The sequence below is a fragment of the Chiloscyllium punctatum genome, chromosome 15, assembly GCF_047496795.1.
Source record: "Chiloscyllium punctatum isolate Juve2018m chromosome 15, sChiPun1.3, whole genome shotgun sequence".
Lineage (NCBI taxonomy): Eukaryota > Metazoa > Chordata > Chondrichthyes > Orectolobiformes > Hemiscylliidae > Chiloscyllium > Chiloscyllium punctatum.
Genome location: NC_092753.1, coordinates 23604840 through 23628151, shown reverse-complemented (window position 1 = coordinate 23628151; position 23312 = coordinate 23604840). Strand labels below are relative to the sequence as shown.

Below are 23312 nucleotides of genomic sequence, written 5' to 3'. Positions count from 1 at the left end.
CCCGAAGTCGTGGTCCACGTTGGCACCAACGACATAGGTAGGAGGAGGGCTGAGGATGTTAGGCAGGCTTTCAGGGAGATAGGTTGGAAGCTCGGAGTTAGAACAAACAGAGTTGTTGTCTCTGCTTAGTTACCGCGCCACGTGATAGAGAGTCGAGGAATAGGAAGAGAGAAAAGTTAAATGCATGGCTACAGGGATGGTGCAGGAGGGAGGGATTCTGGTATCTGGATAACTGGGGTTCTTTCTGGGGAAGGTGAGACCTCTATAAACAGGATGGTCTACACCTGAACCTGAGGGGCACCAGTATCCTTGGGGGGAGGTTTGCTAGTGCCCTTTGGTGGGGGGGGGGGGGTTTAAACTAACTCTGCAGGGGCATGGGAACCTAGACTGCAGCTTTAGGGTGCAGGACCTGGAGTGTAGGGAGGTTAGGAACATGGCATCAATCTCAAAGGAGGGTGCCTGTAAACAGGAAAGTGGCTTGAAGTGTGTATACTTCAATGCAAGAAGTATACAAAATAAGGAAGGTGAACTTGCAGCGTGGGTTGGTACCTGGGATTTTGATGTTGTTGCTATTACGGAGACATGGGTAGAACAGGGACAGGATTGGCTGTTGCAGGTTCCAGGGTTTAAATGTTTTAGTCGGGTCAGAGATGGGGGTAAAAGGTGTGGCATTGCTTGTCAAAGATAGTATTACAGCTGTGGAAAGGACGATGGATGAAGACTCGCCATCTGAGGTAGTTTGGGCTGAGGTTAGGAATAGGAAAGGTGAGGTCACCCTGTTAGGAGTTTTCTACAGGCCTCCTAATCGTCCGAGAGACGTAGAAGAAAGGATTGCGAGGATGATTCAGCAGAAGAGTAAAAGTAATAGGGTGGTTGTAATGTGGGCTTTAACTTTCCTGATATTGACTGGGAAAGGTATAGCTCGAGTTCGTTAGATGGGTCGGTGTTTGTCCAATGTGTGCAGGAGGAGTTCCTGACAGAATATGTAGACAGGCCAACAAGAGGTGAGGCCATACTGGATTTGGTTCTGGGTAACGAACCAGGCCAAGTGTTACAATTGGAGGTAGGTGAGCACTTTGGGGACAGTGACCACAATTCGGTGACTTTTACTGTAGTGATGGAGAGGGATAAGTGTGCACTGCAGGGCAAGAGTTATAGCTGGGGGCAGGGAAATTATGATGCGGTGAGGCACAACTTACGATGCGTGGCTTGGAAAAGTAGGGTTTAAGGCAAGGGCGCAATTGATATGTGGAGCTTGTTCAAGGAGCAACTATTGAATGTCCTTGATAAGTATGTACCTGTCAGGCAGGGAGTAAAGGATCGTGTGAGGGAGCCATGGTTTAAGAAGGAATTGGAATCCTTTGTTAATGGGAAGAGGGCGGCCTTTGTAAAGATGAGGTGTGAAGGTTCAATTGGGGCGATTGAGAGTTATAAGGTAGCCAGGAATGATCTGAAGAGAGAGCTAAGAGCAGCAAGGAGGGGACATGAAAAGTCCTTAGTTGATAGGATTAAGGAAAACCAAAAGGCTTTCTATAGGTATGTCAGGACTAAAAGAATGACTAGGGTAGGAATAGGTCCAGTCAAGGATAGTAGTGGGAAGTTGCGTGTGGATGCTGAAGAGATTGGGGAGACACTGAACGAATACTTTTCGTCAGTGTTCACTCAGGAACAGGACATTGTTGCCGATGTGAATACTGAGTCACAATTAATTAGAATGGACGGCTTTGAGGTATGTAGGGAAGAAGTGTTGGAAATTCTGGAAGGGGTGAAAATAGATAAGTCCCCTGGGCCTGATGGCATTTATCCTAGGATTCTCTGGGAAGCAAGGGAGGAGATTGCAGAGCCATTGGCCTTGATATTTATGTCCTCGTTGTCTATAGGAATAGTGCCAGAAGACTGGAGGATAGCAAATGTGGTTCCCTTGTTCAAGAAGGGGAGTAGGGATAACCCTCGTTACTATAGGCCGGTGAGCCTCACTTCTGTTGTGGGCAAAGTCTTAGAGAGAATTGTAAGGGATAGGATTTATCAACATCTGGATAGGAATAATGTGATCAAGGATAGTCAGCATGGTTTTGTGAAGGGCAGATCGTGCCTCAAAAACCTTATTGAATTCTTTGAGAGGGTGACTAAGGAGGTGGACGAGGGTAAAGCGGTAGATGTGGTGTATATGGATTTTAGTAAGGCATTTGATAACGTTCCCCATGGTAGGCTACTGCAAAGAAATACGGAGGTATGGCATTGAATGTGAGTTGGAGGTTTGGATTAGGAATTGGCTGGCTGGAAGAAGACAGAGGGTAGTAGTTGATGGTAAAGGTCATCTTGGAGTGCAGTTACGAACGGTGTTTCACAAGAATCTGTTTTGGGACCATTGGTGTTTGTCATTTTTAGAAATGACCTGCAGGAGGGGCTCCAAGGTTGGGTGAGCAAGTTTGCAGATGATACGAAAGTCAGTGGAGTTGTTGACAGTGAGGAAGAATGTGGCAGGTTACAGTGGGATATAGATAAGCTGCAGAGCTGGGCAGAAAGGTGGCACATGGAGTTCAATGTAGCTAAGTGTAAGGTGATTCACTTTGGTATGAGTAACAAAAAGATGGGGTACTGGGCTAATGGTCGGATACTTGATAGTGTGGATGAGCAGAGAGATCTTGGTGTCCATATACACAGATCTCTGAAAGTTGCCACGCAGCTAAATAGTGCTGTCAAGAAGGCATATGGTGTACTGGGCTTTATTGGTAGAGGAATTGAATTCTGGAGTTCTGAGGTCATGTTGCAGTTGTATAAGACTCTGGTGCGGCTGCTTCTGGAGTATTGTGTGCAGTTTTGGTCGCCATACTATAGGAAGGATGTGGAGGCACTGGAACGGGTCCAGAGGAGGTTTACCAGGATGTTGCCTGGTATGGTAGGAAGATCGTCTGAGGAAAGGCTGAGGCACTTGGGGCTGTTTTTATTGGAGAAAAGAAGGTTTAGGGGTGACTTGATAGAGGTGTACAAGATGATTAGTGGTTTCGATCGGGTTGACCACGAGAATCTTTTTCCACGTATGGAGTCACCAATTTGAGGGGGCATAGCTTTAAATTAAGGGGTGGTAGGTATAGGACAGATGTTAGGGGTAGATTCTATACTCAGCGAGTCGTGAGTTCATGGAATGCCCTGCCAGTAGCAGTGGTGGACTCTCCCTCTTTATGGGCAATTTAACGGGCATTGGATAGGCATATGGAGGATAGTGGGCTAGTGTAGGTTAGGTGGGCTTGGATCGGCGCAACATTGAGGGCCAAAGGGGAACAACACTGTGCTGTATTGTTCTATGTTCTATGTTCTTGCCACTGCTATCCAGAGGGTGTAATGGTCAAACACATTCCTGTGAATGTGGAGACAAATGTCAACAACAACAAGTAAAACTGACAGATTTAATTTCCATCCCGAAAGGACGTTAATAAGCCAGTTTTTTTTATAACGTTCAACTGTGATCACATTTTCAGAATGCTGTCAGTTAATACCTGACCTCTTTTGTGTTATTGAAATCCTTTTTCGCCATATAACAATAATACAACTTGAACACATGTCCCCAATGTCTTAACATTAGCCTCCAGTTTAGTACCTCAATAACTTTAGCAGTATGTTACCACCTGTCCCCAGAAAATTTTAGCGTGCTAAAATCCTGAAATGTAACTTGATTGATTTTGAGCTAATGCCGATAATTGCACTGTGTAGGGGAGTTTCTTCGTCTGTTATCCATTTGATTCATTTGACAAACTGAAATAACACAGTTATTGAATATTCACGGTTTATGAAATATGGTGCTTCTTGTTATTTCCAGAAAGTTACTGAACTGGCAGACGATGGGAAAAAAGTAGAAAGCGCCGAATTTCTTCTGAATCTGGTAATGGAGAAGGAAGCTGGAGCCCGAAGGGTGATGTGGAAATCTTTTGTGAAAATGCGCAATGGTGTCCCGAAGTTGGACAAAATATTGGAAGAAATAGAGCAAAGCGGTACTGTGTAATTCCACTTGCATCCAAATTAGTATCATACATACTGCTGTGATTATTCTTGTATCTGATTTTACGGAAAAATTTGTTTCAAGCAGGTGCTGCTGTGGCACATTATACAAACATCATCGAAGAGATATCAGAGATACCCAGACACTTGAAGGGTAAGTCAAAAGATTGAAACCAATCACACCTTTTGACATGCTGTATGATGAAAGGTTTGGTGCTGGCCACTTTCTTACACATTTCCAGACATGGAATTTTGTAACGGACAAAGCTATCAAGTAAGGTGAAACCTGTTGCCACCTCCCTGATGCCAATTTATTATCAGTTCCATTTGATTAAGCAAATTTGAATATAAGATGCACTGTACATTGATCTAAAATATGATTCTGTTTGATTTATTTCCAGTATCACCCCCAGTTTCCACTTCACACGCAACTTAAAACTCACTCCATCCAAGCTACTCACTTATGAAATCATCAAGGTGTTATGTGACAGAATTGAGCTAATTTTATGTTTCTGTTCATTTTCAATCGTGTGTCTTAAAAGTAGAATTTTGTGCGAAGGTTGGTCAACTTGGTCATATTGTGATTACGCAGCCACCATTGTGATTAAGTATTTATTTCCAAAAATAGACCAGCATGTTGGGTAATCCAAGAGTTGAGGCTTCTTGGTGTTCCAGGATAGACGTTCTCTCATGTAATGGGTTAGTTTGATAAATAAATTGTGAAAATTGTGCAGTGATACAAGACAAAAATGCTATTCACCATTTGTTCTCTTCCTGGTTCTTCAAAATATCTGGAAAATCACTTCTATTCTTCTATTCCATCATCTTTCTTCTTAACTGTTCATTTTAAAAAACCAACAGTTGCTACTTTCATTTGATTCCACAATCAGTTCAGGGAGTGAAATGCAGATTCAAAACTACTGAAGAACACAAAAAAGGTACTGAAGATTCTGACAATCTGGAATGAAGAGTCAAAGAGTGTGGTGCTGGAAAAACACAGCCAGTGAGGCTGCATCCAAGGAGCAGGAGAATTGGCATTTCGAGCATTAGCCCTTCAGCAGGAATTAGGCTTGCGGACCAAGGGGGTTGAAAGATAAATAGGAAGAGAGGAAGGTAGCTGGTAATGCAATAGGTATATGGAGATGGAGATGAAGATGATAGGTTGGAGAGGAGGGTGGAGCAGATAGGTGGAAAGGAAGATGGACAGGTAGGACAGTTCAAAAGGACGGTGCTAAGTTGGAGGGTTGGATCTGGGATAAGGTGAGGGGAGGAGAATTGAGGAAACTGGTAAAATCTACATTAATCCTGTGTGGTTGGAGCGTCCCAAGGCAGAAGATGAAGCGTTCTTCCTCCAGGTGTCGGGTGGTAATGGCGGAGGTGATGGAGGAGGCCCAGGGTCTGCATGTTCTTGGCGGAGTGGGTGGGGGAGTTAAAGTGTACAGCCAAAGGGCGGTGGGGTTGTTTGATGTGTGTGTCCCAGAGATGTTCTCTGAAACATTCTGCAAGTTGGCGTCCTGTCTCCACAATGTAGAGGAGAACACATCGGAAACAATCGACACAGTAGATGACGTGTAAGAAAGTGCAGATAAATCTCTGTTGAATGTGGAAGGATGCTTTGGGACCTTAGACAGAGGTGAGGGAGGAGGTGTGAGCACAGGTTTTGCACTTCTGGAATTAGCAGGGGAAGTTGGACCTAACAACGGAGTTGTGTAAGGAATGGTCTCTCCGGAATGCAGAGGCAAATATATCCCTAGTGGTGGGGTCTGTTTGTAGGTGGCGGAAATGGCGGAAGATGATGTGATGTACCCAGAGGTTGGTGGGGTAGAAGGTGAGGACCAGAGGGATCCTTGTTGTGACTGGAGGGGTGGAGTATAGGAAATGGAGGAGATGAGCTGGAGGGCATCGTCAACCATCTGGGAGGGGAAATTGCGGTCTTTGAAGAAGGAGGCCATCTGGGATGCTTTATCGTGAAACTGGTCCTCCTGGGAGCAGATGCGGCAGAGGCAAAGGAATTGGGAGTAAGGGATGGCATTTTTACAGAAGGCAGGGTGGGAGGAGGTGTAATCCAGGTAGCTGTGGGGGTCAGTGGGTTTGTAGCAGATGTCTGTGTTGAGTTTGTTGTCAGAAATGGGGATGGAGTGATCCACGAAGTGGAGGGAGGTGTCTGAGATGATCCATGGGAACTTCAGGTTGGAATGGAAGGTGTTAATGAACTTGATGAACTGTTCAACTGGTGGGAGCATGAGGTGGTGCCGATACAATCATCACTTTAGGGGAGAAAGAGATAGGGGAAGATGGACTGTTCCACATACCCACAAAGAGGCAGGCATAGCTGGGCCCATGCAGGTGCCCATGGCTACCCCTTTGGTTTGGAGGAAGGCCGCCTCCATGTCACCCTTTGAGGACCCCTCCTCCCACCTCCAACTGACCTGGACACCCTGTGCTGGTCTATTACCAACCCTCAATCTCTTCATTTGCAACTGCTGCCATGACATTGACCACCTCAACCTGTCTAACCCCCTCACCCACTCTAACCTCTCACCCTTACAACTCACAGCCCTCCATTCCCCCTGCTCCAACCCCAACCCCAACCTCACCATTAAACCTACAGACAAGGGTGGGGGTGGGGTGCAGTGGTAGTTTGGCATACCAACCACTACACTGCTGAAGCCAAGCGCCAACGCGTGGATACCAGTTCCTACCGGCCTCTTGACCACGAACTCACCCCCCATCACCAAACCATCATCTCCCAGGCCATCCACAACCTCATCACCACTGGGGATTTCCCATCCACAGCCCCCTACCTCATTGTCCAGGAACCCCTCACCTCCAACCCAAAAATCCACAAACCTGACTACCCCGTCAACCCATTGTCTCAGCCTGCTCCTGCCCCACCGAACCTATTTCTGCATATCTCAACACCGTCCTGTCCCCCATAATCCAGGAACTCCCCACCTACGTTCAGAATACCACCCACGCATCCACCTCCTCCATGACTTCCATTTCCCTGGTCCCCAACGCCTCATCTTCACCATGGAGATCCAGACCCTGTACACATCCATCTGCCATGACGGAGGTCTCCAAGCCCTCCATTTTTTCATCTCCTGCTGATCCAACCAGTTCCCCTCAACAGGAGGGTCTACCTCTCCTCACAGGAGAAGCCCCTCATCTCCAGAATCAACTTGGTGAACCTCCTCTGCACTGTTTCTTAAGCCAGTAGATTAGATTCCTTACAGTATGGAAACATGCCCTTCAGACCAACAAGTCCACACTGACCCTCCGAAGAGTAACCCACCCAGACCCATTTCCCTACCCTATATTTACCCCTGACTAATACACCTAACGCTATGAGCGATTGAACATGGCCAATCCACCTGCCCTGCACATCTTTGGATTGTGGGAAGAAACCGGAGCACCCGGAGGAAACCCACGCCGACATTGGGAGAACGTGCAACTCCACACAGTCGCCTGAGGCGGGAATTGAACCCAGGTCTGCAGTGCTGACCGATGAGTCACTGTGCCGCTCCAGTAGATCCTTCCTCAGGTAAGGAGACCAGAACTGAGCATAATACTCCAAGTGTAGCCTCACCAACACCTTGTACAATTGCAGCAGAACCTCCCCGCTCTTAAAACCCATCCCTCTGGCAATGAAAGCCAATATTACTGTTTGCCTTCCTGATTACCTGTTGCACTTGCAAATCAACATTTTGCGATTCATGTATGAGCACTCCTAAGTCCCTCTGCACAACAGTATATTGCAATCTTTCCACATTTAAATAATACGCTGACTGACTATTTTTACTTCTAAAGTGGATAATCTCACATTTACCAGCATTGTACTCCATCTGCCAGACCCTTGGCCACTCTCTTAACCTATCAAAATCTCTCTGCAGACCCTCCACATCCTCTGCATAGTTTCCCTTTCCACTCAATTTAGTGTCATCAACAACCTTGGCTATGTTACACTTGGTCTCCTCTTCCAAATTATTTATATATATTATGAACAGCTCTGGGCTGAACACTGACCCCTGTGGCACCCCACTCACCGCTGATCTCCAACCAGAGAAACACACATTTATCCCAATTCTTTCCTGACTCTTAGTGAACCAGTCCATGCTAGTACATTCCCTGTACCTCCACACATTCTTGTCTTATGGATGAATCTTTTATGTGGCACCTTATCGAAAGCCTTCTGGAAATCTCAGTATACAACATCCACCTACTTTCTCTCCACCCACCGTGCTTGTTACATCCTCAAAGAACTTCAGTAAGTTTGTCAAACACGACCTTCCCTTCCTGAATCCATGCTGTGCCTGCCTGATGGAACCCTTTCCATCCAGATGTCTCACTATTCCTTCTTTAATGATAGCCTTCGGCATTTTCCCAACTACAGATGTTGAGCGAACTGGCCTATCATTACCTGCCTTTTGCCTGCACCCTTTTATAAACAGTGGTGTGACATTCACTGCCTTCCAGTCTGCTGTGACCTGCCTGGAGTCCAGTGAATTTTGGTAAATTACCACTAACACATCTCCTGTAACTTCTGCCATTTCTTTCAGCACCCTGGGATGCATTCCATCAAGACCAGGGAACTAATCTATCGTTAGAGTCTCAAGTTTGCTCAACACTGCCCTTTTAGTGATATCAATTGAGTTGAGGTCCTCACCTCCTTAACATCATTCTTTGGCATGTTAGACACATCTTCCAGCATGAAGACTGACACAAAATAGTCATTCAAGACCTCGGACGTTTCAGCCAATATTAATTCTCCTTTCTCATCTTGCAAGAGATCTACATCCACTTTAGCCACCCTTTTCCAACCTAAACCTTTCCTACCTGTTTTTACATTCTGTGCTATTTTGAATTCATACGTTATCTACCTTTATTTCTTGCTTCGTGGTTCTTTGTTGCTTTTTAAATCTGGAATCTAATCTAAAAGGCCCCTTTGGCCATTCCCCTCATTAATAAGTATACCAGTTTAGATACTTTTGGGGTGGATGACCTACAGTGGAAAGCCATAGTGACCAGCACTCTGGCACTGAGCCTGCCTCTGTGGCTCAAAAGAGAAGTGGGACAATATAAAAGCGCTAGTGGCAAGAGACTCAATAGTTAGAGGAACAGACAGGAGATTCTGTGATTGTGAACAGGACTCCCGGAAGGTATGTTGTCTCCCAGGTGCCAGGGTCCGGGATGTCTCTGATCGAGTCTACAAGGTTCTGAAGGGGGAGGGTGAGCAGCAAGAAGTTGTGGTGCCCATTGGCACCAATGGAATGGCCAGGAAAAGGGATGAGAATCTAACAAGTGATTTCGGGCAGTTAGGTTGGAAACTAACAAGAAGGACGCGCAAAGGAGTAATCTCAGGATTATTACTGGTCGCACGTATTAGTCAGGCGAGGAACAGGGAGCGAGTGCAGCTAAGAACGTGGCTACAGGACTGGTGCAGGAGGGAGGGCTTCACTTGGACCATTGGGATACCTTCTGGGAAGGTGGGACCTATACATAGTTAACTTAAACTGGAGGGGCACCAATGTCCTGGGTGGGAGATTTGCTAGACCACTTTGGGAAGGTTTCAACTAGTTTAGCAGGGGAATGGGAATCAGAGCTACAGACCAGAGGAGAGAGTAGTTGTTGAACAGGCAGAAATAGAGTGCAGAGGAAGGATACACAGTTGATAGGAAAAAGGGGTGTTTAAAAGTGTCTGTTTCGATGCAAGGAGTCTCAAGAATAGGAGTGATAAACTTAGAGCATGGATCAGGACTTGGAACTCCGATCTTGTGGCCATAACCAAGACATAGATTTCACATGGGTAGGAATGGTCGCTGGATGTTCCAGGGTTTAGACGTTTTACAAAGAACATGGAGGGGGGTAAAAGAGGAGGGGGAGTAGTATTGTTAGTTCGAGAGTACATCACTCCTGCAGAAAATGAGATTGTCATTGAGGAGGATTTGTCTACTGAGTCAGTATGGGTGCAGGTCAGTAACTGGAAAGGAGCAGTCAGTTAATTGGGTGTTTTCAGTGGACCCCTGCTCCCACCCCCACCAATAGCAGCAGACAGATGGAAGAACAGACTGGATAGCAGATCTTGGAAAGGTGCAGATGTAACAGAGTTGTTGTTATGGGTGACTTCAAATTCCCCAATATTGATTGTAACCGTCTTAGCACAGATGGTCCGGATGGAGCCGATTTTGTGGTGTGTCCAGAAGGGATTCCTGACTCAATATGTGGATAGGCCGACTATGGGGTAGGCCATATTGTATTTGGTGCTAGTCACCGAGCCAGGCCAGGTGTCAGATCTCTCGGTGGGAGAGCATTTCGGTGACAGTGACCAAAATGGCCTCACCAATACCATAGCCATGGAGAGGGACAGGAGCAGACAGTATGAGAAAGTATTTAATTAGGGGAGAGGAAATTATGCTGCTATTAGACAGGAGCTGTGCAGTATAAATTGGGAGTGTACAACAGAAATGTGGAGGCTGTTTAAGGAGCACTTGTTGCGAGTGTTGGATAACTTTGTCCCACTGAGACAGACAAGGAATGGTAAGGTGAAGGATCCTTGGATGACAAGAGTAGAGGAGCTTCTCGCCAACAGGAAGAAGGAAGCTTACTTAAGGTTGAGGAAGCAAGGATTTGGTACAGTTTTAGAGGATTACAGGGTAGCTAGGAAAGAATGCAAAAATGGTCTGAGGAGAGCCAGGATGGGCGGAGCAAAAAAGCCTTGGTGGGAAGGATTAGGGAAAACTCAAAGGCATTCTACACTTACGTGATTCACAACAGAATGATCAGAGAGCGGGTAGGGCTGATCGGGGATAGTGGAGGGAACTTGTGCCTGGAGTCTGAAAAGGTAGGGGAGGCCCTAAATGAGGTTTTTGCTTCAGTATTCACCGGAGAAAGGGACCTTGTTGATAGTGGGAACACCATGGACCAGGTCAATAAGCTTGAACAGATTGATATTAATGATGTGGATGTGCTGGAAATTCTGGGAAGCATCAAGATAGTTAAGACCCCAGGGCCAGACCAGACATATCCAATGTTACAACGGGAACTGAGGAATAAGACTTTGGTTCGGCCACATTTGGAATGCTGTGTACAGTTCTGGTCACCACATTACCAAAAAGGATGTGGATGCTTTGGAGATTGTGCAGAGGAAGTTCATCAGGATGTTGACTGGTATGAAGGGTGCTAGCTATGAGAAGAGGTTAAGAAGGTTAGGATCATTTTCATTGGAAAGAAGGAGGTTGAGGGGGACCTGATTGAGGTCTATAAAATCATGAGAGGTGTAGACAGGGTGGATAGCAAGAAACATTTTTCCCAGAATGGAGGACTCAATTACTAGGGGTCACGAGTTCAAATTGAGAGGGGAAATGTTTTGGGGAGAGATACATGGAAGATTCTTCACACAGAAGGTGGTGGGTGCCTGGAGTAAGAAGGATCCAGACAAATTGATGAATGGGAAGGGAGCAGAGGAATGCAGATCCTTAGGGTCGTGGAATGGGACTGTGTGGGTTATTCTTTGGAGGGTCAGTGTGGACCTATTGGGCTGAAGGGTCTGTTTCCACACTAGGAATTCTAGTTCTAACCCCATATCTTCTCTAAATGTGGTATGCTCAAAGAGTGAGTAAAAGAGAACCCCTGATTTCCACTGTTTAAAGAAAAAAATAGCAACTTATTTTCCTAATTCCAACAATGAGCACTAACCAAAAACTATTAACAAATCCACGCCCCTTTTTTAACTAATTACTGTCTGACCATCAACACTATTAAAATGCTGCTCCAATAACATAAATATCTAACATTAACTCAACATTAGTTAAGTGACAGAACAGTGGCTCAGTGGTTAGCACTGTTGCCTCACAGCACCAGGAACCCGGGTTTGATTCCCGCCAAAGGTGACTGTGTGGAGTTTGCACATTCTCCCCATGTCTGCGTGGGTTTCCTCTGGGTGCTCCAGTTTCCTATCACAATCCAAAGATATGCAGGTCAGGTGAGATGGCTATGCTAAATTGCCCAGAGTGATAGGTGCGTTAGTCCAGGGTAAGTATAGGGTAGGGGAATGGATCTGTGTGGATTACTCTTCTAAGGGTTGGTGTGGACATGTTGGGCCAAAGGGCCTGTTTCCATACTGTAGGGAATCTAATCTAATTTCTAAAGTCCGTGCAGTCACTCTATGCTGTCCTGCTTCCGATATTCTTAATCTATCGCTTCTTTCCATCCTTCTAATTCTGTTGTCTCCTCCCTGGGTCATCCTCTTACTTTTTACTGCTTTTACAGGAAAAGTTAAAAATCACACAACCCTAGGTTATAGTCCAACAGGTTTAATTGGAAGCAGAGGTATTTGGAGCACCACTCTTTTATCAGATGATTGTGGAGTATAAGATATTAAGGCACAGAATTTATAGCAAAACATTTACAGTGTGATGTACCTGAAATTATATATTGCAAAAGATCTTGTTTGTTAAATCTCTCATCTGTTGGAATGACCATGTTGGTTTCAGTTGTTTCATATGTAAATCCCAAAACTTTTTTAAAAGTTATATTCTCAAGTGAACTTTAACAATTGGTGTCATGTTGGCCCAGATAAGGTATTGAAGGTGTGAGCTTTACAGGAAAAGGTACCTTTGATAAATAGTGCCTTCAGAGATTTCTTTGAAAACAAGGTGTTTATTTCTTCAGGTGGCAGTTGTTCTGACCAGTTTTCAAAATACCCTCATTTTTTAAACCCTAACATTGTCCCCTCTCATTGGTCTGATGTTGTCAATACTGTAAACTCAAACACAATTGGGTTTTGGTATCCTGAGCACAATTTCAATTAATTGGTTAAATTTGAATTGTTGTCAAAACAGCAACCAAAACTCAGGTATCCATTTAACAGCTAATCCTTACCTATATCTATTTTGGGACAGCTCATTTCCCAGCTGCTCTGCCCACTAACAGCTGTTGCTGCACCCTAAATTCAAAAAAGTTTTTCCTTTTGACTTTATGACACATTTGCACCTAGCAGCTCCCTTGCTGTTACCTCCCCACACAGATTTAGCCACGAATTTCACTGTTTATTAGTTTATTTCTTAGGCATGCTCCAATGTCCAATGAGTTCAAACAGCAGAGGCAGTAGCTGTGCAGATTCACTGCTGGGTCAGACAACAGAGTAGGATTCTTTCTCGTTTTATTCACTCCCCATGTGGTCTCTGCCTTCATCTCTCTTCCTCCTTTTTAAAGTGCCGTTGTTTTGATCTCTTTTTTTTCCCCAAAGCAGTGCAATAGCTTGTAAAGCAGTAATTACCGCTCGTAGAATTCGAAGAAATCAGCTCCAACATTGAAAATGCCTCAAAAAAAGGAGCCTCTCTTACTGACACAGTTTTTTTCTGTCCTCCTCTCCTTCGATTACCCACAATCCTGATTTAAATTTGGATGTTCACCCAATAAGATGGCAGGTCAACAAAACAAAATTAGCAACATCATATTCACTTTCTGCAGTGAATCATATTTGAAATGTTGGCAAAATTATGATGTCATTTATCATTTGTCCAAATGGTACCATAAATGCCCGTCCTTGTTGCAGATGCTCAGGAACAACACAAGGAGATGCTGAGACAGAGAAATGAAACACTTGATTTGAACACTATTCTAATCAAGGAGAAGGTTAGGATTTCTCAGTTGAACGCACGGTACACTGAACTGACAATAATTTCTCCTGTTCGTCATCGGAAACTGGTGGAGCATGAACTTATTGCACGTGGCAGGGATCATGAAGAATGGAGAGAGATGCACCTTCGGAGGGAACTGGAAAAAATCCGCATTGATCAGTTGTTCCGAAGTGGCTTTGCACAAGAAGTCTATCAGCGCCACACTGGAAAGGGACAGATTGTACAAATTCATTCAGGTTGTTCCGTCGTCGTCAGTGGAGTCCCAGGAATTGGGAAGACAACACTGTTACAAAAGATAGTTTACGACTGGGCCAGCGGGAACATTTGCCTGCATTTTCAATTTGTCTTTAGTTTTAAATTCCGCGAGTTGAATGCTATTAACTGGAAAGCAACTTTAAAAGAAATGATTCTGCTGTTCTATCCTTATTTGGAGAAATTTCTGGAAGATCTGTGGAAACATCCGGCCAGTTTGCTGTTTATATTCGACGGTTTAGATGAATTCAAGGATAGCATTGAATTTCCTGACAGCCAGTCAGATGCCGCACCCCAGTCAATATGCATGGACCCAGAGGTTCCCTGCAAAGTGTCTGACATTGTCAGCAGTTTAATACAGAAGATGCTGCTTCCAGGGTGTTCAGTGTTATTGACCACCCGTCCAAGTGAACTGCAATTATTGGAAAAAGCTGACATCAGTGTGTGGGCTGAGATACTTGGATTTGTTGGGGAAGAACGGAAAGAGTATTTCCAAAAATGCTTTGAAGATCAGACGGTGGCAGCAGCTGTTTTCAAATACGTGGAAGAGAACGAGATCCTCTACACCATGTGCTACAACCCTTCGTACTGCTAGATTCTCTGTCTCTCACTGGGTCCCTTCTATACACAAGGAAGCAAGAAACAGCAGCAAGTCCCCAAGACCATCACCCAACTATACTCCTACTATATTTACAACATACTGAAAAACCACGGCCGAGAGATTGAAAACCCCCGCGATGTGTTGCTGAAGATTGGTGAGATGGCATTGAGAGGTGTCTTTGAGAAACAGATTGTCTTCAGAAATGAGGATCTGATCAAATATAATCTTCAGCCTTCGCAGTTCCTCTCTGGATTCATGTTGGAATTTTTTGAGAGGAATGATTCTGCCCAGAGTGTAGTCTACACCTTCCTCCATCTCACCATACAAGAGTTTGTCGCTGCACTCGCACAGTTCCTGACTCCCGATCTTGAGGACATCCAGAAACTGCTCAATGACGTTCACAGCAAGGAGGATGGCAGATTTGAGATATTTCTCCGTTTTATTGCTGGCTTGTCCTCCCCACAGGTAGCTTGGCCCTTGGAGGAGCTGGTGGGCCCATTTCTTCATCAAACTACCTGCCGAGTGATTGACTGGGTGCAGGAGAAGGTTGAAAGCCAGGTCGGTAACACTGGAAGCAAAAGTGGGAAAAGGAACCTTCTGAATACTTTGCACTATTTGTTTGAGTCCCAGAATAAAGTCCTGGCACAGACTACATTGGGGTCTGTGGAAAGACTTCAATTTGGGGATTCAGACTCACAGAAAGCCTTGCCACTGAGCCCAATTGACTGCGCTGTATTGTCTCATGCCATTGGACTTTGTCATACAATAAAACATCTTGATCTGCGGAACTGTTTTATTCAGTCTGAAGGACTTCAAAGGCTGGAACCTTCACTGCACAAATGCCAAGTGTTGAGGTAACTCATTACTTCCAGGAGTCAAGTTGTTAAATCTGTTTTTATTTCATTAAAGGCATCATACCAAGTTAGCAAATAAGATCAGAGGTTTTGCCAGAGCAAGTGTACAATGAACAAAGTACAATTGATTGTGCAAAAAGATTTAGATAATAGAAATTGTCAAAAGGGAGAAAAAAGAAAACTATATGAGATATATTGTGGACGAGGACCTAAAATTAGAAAAAAAAATGCCATATTGACCAGACATAAATGGTTAATGAAGCTAAAAAGTGTAGCTTCATGGCTAATATTCAGTTTGATTAGCTACATGCAACATTGAGTGAGACTTGATTTTTCCTGCCTGTGGGAAATCTTTCTTCGTTCATGAAAAAAAGTTCCATTTTGCCTAGCTGCATTTGTAAAGTATTCCCAAATCAGCACACGCAGTAATGTGGTCTGGCTGCACTGTCAGCTATCCGAGAAACGCCCTAGTCAATACAAAGAGAATATAAATGAGAAGGACCCTGTCATGTGGCCAATGCAGAATTTTTTTAAAAATTAATCAAAATAATTGATTAACCAGACTGAAATCAGCGAGTTTAATTCAAAGTGAAATCGCCTCCACTCTGTGCACAGTGTTTCAGTGCTTTCGGATTAAATACAAATCATACATTATCCTTATTATGTAAATATCAAACAGATTGTGTGGCATCCACTTACTTTGTTTCAAATTATGCAGCATTTGAAAGTATTTTTCAGATTGACATGATGTACAAAATACACATGCATGAAGCTGTGATTTTATTGGCTGAGAGGGGGAGCAAGTCCACTCGCATCAGACTCCCACCTGGTGGTGCTCCTAACTTGCAGACTGTCAGTGGTTCAAACTATATCGTGTACTCCTCAAACTAGAAGTAGCCCAGTTTCTTTGGCAAAGACAGCAAAACTGGTTTATCAATCTTTTATTATTTTATAGTTTTTATAACAATTGTTAGAGAGAATTGAAAACACCCAGTATGCCTGAGATATGTTTCAGCACATTTCTATCCCCTTTGTGTTTATTTGAAGGTTGGAGGGAAATGACCTTGGTGAATCAGGAATGCATTTACTGTGCTTGGTCCTGAAGCACCCAAAGTGTCAAATTGAGGCACTCGGGTGAGTATAAGACTGTGCATAATCAACAGAATAATAACTGATCTCCACCATTGTAAATCATTATTATTATCAGCGATAGTTCAACTTGTACTTGTAATTATAATGATGCTCATCATTGCTTGTCTGCTACATAAATCCTGATTAACCACACTAACTGTCACTGTCACTATGTTCTCAGGTTAGCTGACAATGACCTCACGGCTTCTTCTATTGAGAATCTCAGCTCTGTTCTCAGCACAAACCGATCACTGAAGGACCTGTACCTGGGTTATAATAAACTGGGATCCTCTGGAGTGAAACACTTATCTGTGGCACTGAAGAACTTGGACTGTGAAATACAGAAACTGTCGTGAGTATCAGAGTGAGTAAACTGTAAACAAAATGGGCTGACAGGCTCTGATTTCTGTATTTTGAAGAGGAGTATTGTTTGCATGAATAACCATCTTTTTATTCATTGCTGTCTGTTTTCTTTTTCCTTTCTTGCTGAGCCTAGTCTGAATGACAACGAGCTCACAGATTGTTGTGTCGAAGATCTCACCTCTGCTCTGAACACAAACAGGTCCCTCACAGTGCTGAACCTGAACAATAATAAACTTGGAGACTCAGGAGTAATATTGCTGTCTGAGAGTTTGAGAAAGCCAGACTGTAAAATACAGGAGTTGAGGTAATTAACAGTCTTAGTCTAATTTTATTCCTATTTTCAATTACTACTTGTCAAGCTGTTCCCTGGCATTATTATTAGCTAGAGAACTGAGAATAAACATTGATCCATGTACAGATTATTGCCATTACTTTCTGTTTCTTGATGTCTCTCTTCAGATTAGATAATAATGCACTCACAGATTCGTCTATTGAGGCGCTCAGTTCTGCTCTCAGTACAAGCCAGTCACTGACAGTTTTGTCGCTGTGGTCAAACTCTTTAACTGACCAATCCATTCCTGCTGTCAGCCACCTCACACTGAACTGTAAGAGTCTGCAGTGTATCTGGTGAGTGCTGCTTTTTCTTTTCAATGTATTTCCATGACTTACAAAAGGAGCAGGTTATTTGATCCAACCAGTTATATCCAACATTTAAGTTCCATATGAACCTCCATCTTCATCTAACACTATCAGGGGAGTCCTCCCTTATAAACTCCTCACAATGACCGCTCAGGTTTCCATCACAATTATTTTCTGCTGGGAGAAGATTCTCCATTCTTTCTAATTGTTTATAGAATACCCACCATGTCAAAATAGGTCATTCAGCCCAACAACTCTACACCAACCCTCTGAAGAGCATCCCACCCAGACCAATCCCCCTTTCCAATGGCTAACACATCTAATCTCCACATCCCTGGACACCATGGGTGATTTAGCATGGCCAATCCACCTAACCTGCACCTCATTGGACTGTGGAAGGAAACCGGAGCACCCAGCAGAAACCTTGCAGACATGGGGAGAAGGTGGATGATCCCTGGCTCTGCCCGACCGCAGTGCTATCCACTGAGCCACCGTGTCCCCATTCTGTGCATTATTTGGGAAGATACGTTTCTGCTGAATATCCAACTGTACTTACTGGCAACTCTCTTATATTCACGGCCATGAGATTTGTCAAATTAAGTATTTCCTATGTCTTTACAATATCTGTTCTTTCCACACTGCTCATTTTCTGTTTGATGACCACCAATGAATCAGTTCTGGAGATAAATTTAATGTAGATCATAAGTCGATGCTCAGACATATCCTGAACCACAAAGAATGCTGAATGTCTGAAGGCCCAACACGTCATCTTCAACACATATAGTTTTCTTAAAGGCTCAGATACCCACTGAAAAGATCATCCAAGTGGAGTCAACAAAAAGGAGTAGAACACACATTTGCATTCAGGAAACCATGAAGATATGAGCTTAGTGAAGATACAGACTGGAAACTTTAATGGGTCTCAGCATAAACCAATCCCTGGACCAGACAAATCCCCAGTGGCCTAAAACGTTATAGATGCAAAGATGGTGCATAAGTTGTTTGATTTTCCAGAAAGTTTCATCTCCTTGAGAACTTTGTAAGGATTGGGAGACTTTAGACCAAATCATCATTAACATCCATGTTGACAAAATGATTTAAGTATCATAAAATGATTGAGCAGTTAGCACAATTTTGTATTAAAAAATACAGAAATGCTGCCTGACAAAATGGAAGAATTATCTTGCAAAGTTAACGAGTAAAAATGACGAGAGAGAAGTGATGAACATCAAGTTGTCAGCATTGTCATTTCCAGATGATAGGGCTGCTCTCCCATTAGAGAGAGACAACTGGTGGTGATTTAAACCAAGAGCCAGCATATGTCGAGAGTGTGGTGCTGGAAAAGCTCAGCAGGTCCAGTTCCATGCAATTTTCCCTCCATCTTCTTTTGAGCAAATTCCCAATTCCCAATTTGCCAAATCCTAGATTCTTATATGTTTTCATAATCCATGTTTCGTTAACCAACAATACTATACTGTCTCATGAGCTCAGTTCATGGTATAACGGAGTCAAGATTAGAGTGGTGTTGGAAAAGCACAGCAGGTCAGGCAGCACCCGAAGAGCAGGAGAATACTGCTCCTCAGATGCTGTGCTTTTCCAGCACCACTCTAATTTTGACTCTGATCTCCGGCATCTGGAGTCCTCACTTTTGCCTCATGGTATAACTTACAGAAATAAACATCCTCTTCCTGTTTCTGTATCTATTACATATGTCTCACGACATCATCAATATTTATTACAGACATTGCAGCCCTTTCCTGCCTTGACATTTTTGGAATGTTGCAAGTGCATAATTTCATCTTCAATCCCCTTCTTTGTTTAGGCATATTTAAGTGTTATTGTCAAGACTAAACTTGCTTCCTCAAGCTGGACTTTCTCCCCAGGTTCCTCATCGCTTTCTATGTGATCAGTTTAAGGCCATGACTGACCATAACCCCTTTTGTCATACTGACTGTTGTCCAATAACTGTTTATTGTGGACGTTGCCTCAGCCTTGCATCTGTTCTTGAGTTGTGATTTCAGTGATATGTGAAATACAACCCTAGCTAATCACAACAAATATGAATGAAATGCTGGCATTGCGTGTGTGTTTTTTGTTTCTGTTTGTCATTGAAATGTTAACTCCCTAGTATTTACATTTTATGCATTCTGTTCATTTTCTGTGCAACTAGGATTGGAGAGAATTCATTTACTGCCAGTGGAAGGGAACAGCTGCACTTACTGCAGGAATCCAGAGGTGGCTTCAGAGTGGAAATGTGATGAGTTTATTATTTGAGAAATATTGCTCATGGTTGAAGATTTAATGACAGCAGCAGAATTTTTTTTCTGACCGTATGCAGACTGTTTGTGTCATAGAACATTGAATAGTACAGCACAGTGCAGGCCCTTCGACCCTCAATGTTGTGTTGGCCACAATTCTGCAAGTTTTGCAATATTCATAGACAAAGATGAGAGTGGTCCTAAGGGAAGAGTACGAAACTGGGCCAAGGCCAAGAATATCAAAATTCGGCAGGAGCTGGGAAATGTGGATTGGACACAGCTATTTGAAGGGAAGTTTATATTTGATATGTGGGGATCTTTCAAAGATAGTGCAGGATAGGCATGTCCCCTCGAAGGCAGAGGACAGGAAAGGCAAGATTCATGAACCGTGGCTGGCGGAAGAAATTGTACGACTAGCCAAGAGGAAAAGGGAAGTGTACATAAGATCTAGGCAGCTCAGAACAGAACGGGCCCTGGAGGAATATCAGGAGAGTAAGACCAGTCTTAAACGTGGAATCAAATGTTCACTGAGGAGAGGAACATGATCAATGTTGAGAATAGAGATAGAAGTTTGATTAGTTTGGATCACATTGACATAAGGAGGGAAGATGTGTTGGGTAGGCTAGAGGTTAATAAGGTGGACAAATCCCTAGGACCGGCTGGGATCTATCCCAGGTTGCTGAGGGAGGCGAGAAAGGAAATAACTGGGGCCCTGACAGATATCTTTGTAGCATACTTAAGCACAGGTGAGGTGCCAGAGAACTTGAAGGTTGCTCATGTTGTCCCCCTGTACAAGAAGGGTAGTACGGATATTCTGGGTAACTACAGACCAGTGAGCCTGACGTTGGTGGTTGGGAAGTTGCTGGAGAGGGTACTGAGGGATAGGATCTATTTATATTTAGAAAAGAATGGGCTTATCAGTGATAGGCAACATGGTTTTGTACGGGGGAGATCGTGCCTTTCCAATTTAATAGAGTTCTTAGAGTAAGTGAGGAAGTTGATAGATGAAGGAAGGGCTGTTGATGTCATGTACATGGACTTTAGTAAGGTGTTTGATAAGGTTCCCCATGGTAGACTAATGGAGAAAGTGAAGTCACATGGTGTGCAGGGTGTTCAAAAAGGTGGATAAAGAACTGGTTGAGCAACAGGAGACAGAGAGTAGTAGTTGAAGGGAGTTTCTTGAAATGGAGAAAAGTGACCAGTGGTGTTCCACAGGGGTCAGTGTTGTTTGTGATTATACATACGTGATCTAGAAGAGGGCACGATTGGTATTATCAGCAAGTTTGCAGATGACATGAAGATTGGTGGAGTAGCAGAAAGCATAAGGGACTGTCAAAGAATACAGGAGAATATAGATAGACTGGAGAGTTGGGCAGAAAAGTGGCACCTCAGACAAATGTGAGGTGATGCATTTTGGGAAGTCTAGCTCTAGAGCAAATTATACAGTGAACAAAAGAGCCTTGGGAAAAGTTGATGAGCAGAGAGATCCGGGAATGCAGGTCTATTGTGCACTGAAGGTTGCTGCACAGGTGGATAGAATGGTCAAGAAGGCATATAGTATGCTTGCCTTATTGGACAGGGTATTGAGTATAAGAGCTGGCAAGTCATGTTAACATTGTACAAGGCATTGGCTCAGCCGCATTTAGAATATTGTGTACAGTTCTGGTCACCACATTACCAAAAGGATGTGGACGCTTTGGAGAGGGTGCAGAGAAGGTTTACGAGGATGTTGCCTGGTATGGAGGGCGCTAGCTATGAAGAGAGGTTGAGTTGGTTGGGATTGTTTTCATCAGATAAAAGGAGATTGAGGGGGGACCTGATTGAGGTCTACAAAATCATGAAGGGTATAGACAGGGTAGATAGAGATAAGCTTTTTCCCAGGGTGAAGGATTCAATAATGAGAGGGCATGTTTTCAAGGTGAGAGGTGGAAAGTTTAAGGGGGATACATGTAGCAAGTACTTCACACAGAGGGTATTGCATGTCTGGAACACATTGCCAGCAGAGGTAGTTTAAGCAGACACGGTAGATTAATTTAAGATATGTCTGGACAGATGCGTGAGTAGGTGGGGAGTAGAGGGATACAGATGCTTAGGAATTGGGCGACAGGTTTAGATAGTAGATTTGGATTGGCTCAAGCTTGGAGTGCCAAAGGGCCTGTTCCTGGACTGTAAATTTTCTTTGTTCTTTGTTTTTTTTTTATCCTACTCTAAGATCAGACTAACCTACTTTCTCTCATCCATGTGCCAATCGAAGAGTTGCTTAAATTTCCCTAAAATACCTGACCCTGCTACCACTGCTGGCAGTGCATTCTGCATAACCACCACTCTCTATGCAAAGAACCTACCTCAGACATCTCCCCGAAACCTTCCTCTAATCACCTTAAAATTATGCCCCCTCATGATAGCCATTTCCACCCTTGGACAAAGTCTCTGACTATCCATTCTATCTATGCCTCTCATCTTGTACACCTCTACTAAGTCGCCTCGCATCCTTCTTCACTCCAATGAGAAAAGCCCTCGATCCCTTAACCTTTCTTCTTAAGACATGCCCTCCAGTCCAGGCAGCATCCTGGTAAATCTCTACACCCTCTCTGAAGCTTCCACATTCTTCCAATAATGCAGCGACCAGAACTGAACATAATATTCCAAGTGTGGTCTAACCAGGGCATTATAGAGCTGCAACATTACCTCACCAGTCTTAAACTCAATCACCCTGCTAATGAAAGCTAACACGCCATATGCCTTCTTAACAACTCTCTCATCTTGGGCAGCAGCTTTGAGGGATATATGGACATAGGACTCCAAGATCCCTCTGTTCCTCCACACTGCCAAGAATCCTGCCTTTAACCCTGTAATCTACATTCAAATTTGACCTTCCAAAGTGAATGACTTCACACTTTTCTAGTTGAACTCCACCTGCCACTTCCCAGCCCAGCTCTGCATCCTGTCAATGTCCCGTTGCAATCTGCAACAGCCCTCCACACTGTCCACAATTCCACCAGCCTTCGTGTCATCAGCAAACTTACTAACCCACCCTTCCACTTCCTCATCCAAGTCATTTATTAAAATCGCAAAGAGCAGAGGTATCCCATGTCTCCTTACTTTCAGAATGAGCCTACCATGGGGAACTTATCAAATGCCTTGCTAAAATCGATATACACCATACCTACTGCTCCACCCTCATCAATGTGTTTTGTCACATCCTCAAAGAATTCAGTAAGGCTTGTGAGGCATGACCTGCCCCCCCTAACAAAGCCATGCTGACTATCTTTTCCAAATAATCATAAATCATGTCTCTCAGAATCCTCTCCAATAATTTGCCCACCACCGACGTAAGACTGACTGGTCTATAATTCCTAGGACTATCCCTGTTCCCTTTCTTGAACAAAGGAATAACTTCTGCCACTGTCCAAACATTTGGTACTACTCCAGTGGACAGTGAGGATGCAAAGATCATCGCCAAAGGTGCAGCAATCTCTTCCCTCGCTTCCTGTAGTAACCTAGGGTATTTCCCAAGCTGGCACAGGGACTTATCTCTCCTCGTGTTTTTCAAAATTTCCAGCGCATTCACCTCCTT

The 23312-nt window shown here is 43.9% G+C and overlaps 1 pseudogene; it reads left to right on the top strand.

Annotated features, from left to right (window-relative positions):
• Positions 1-19989, top strand: part of LOC140486122 (NACHT, LRR and PYD domains-containing protein 3-like) — a 57639-nt pseudogene extending 37650 nt beyond the window's left edge.
• Positions 19990-23312: the final 3323 nt, after the last annotated feature.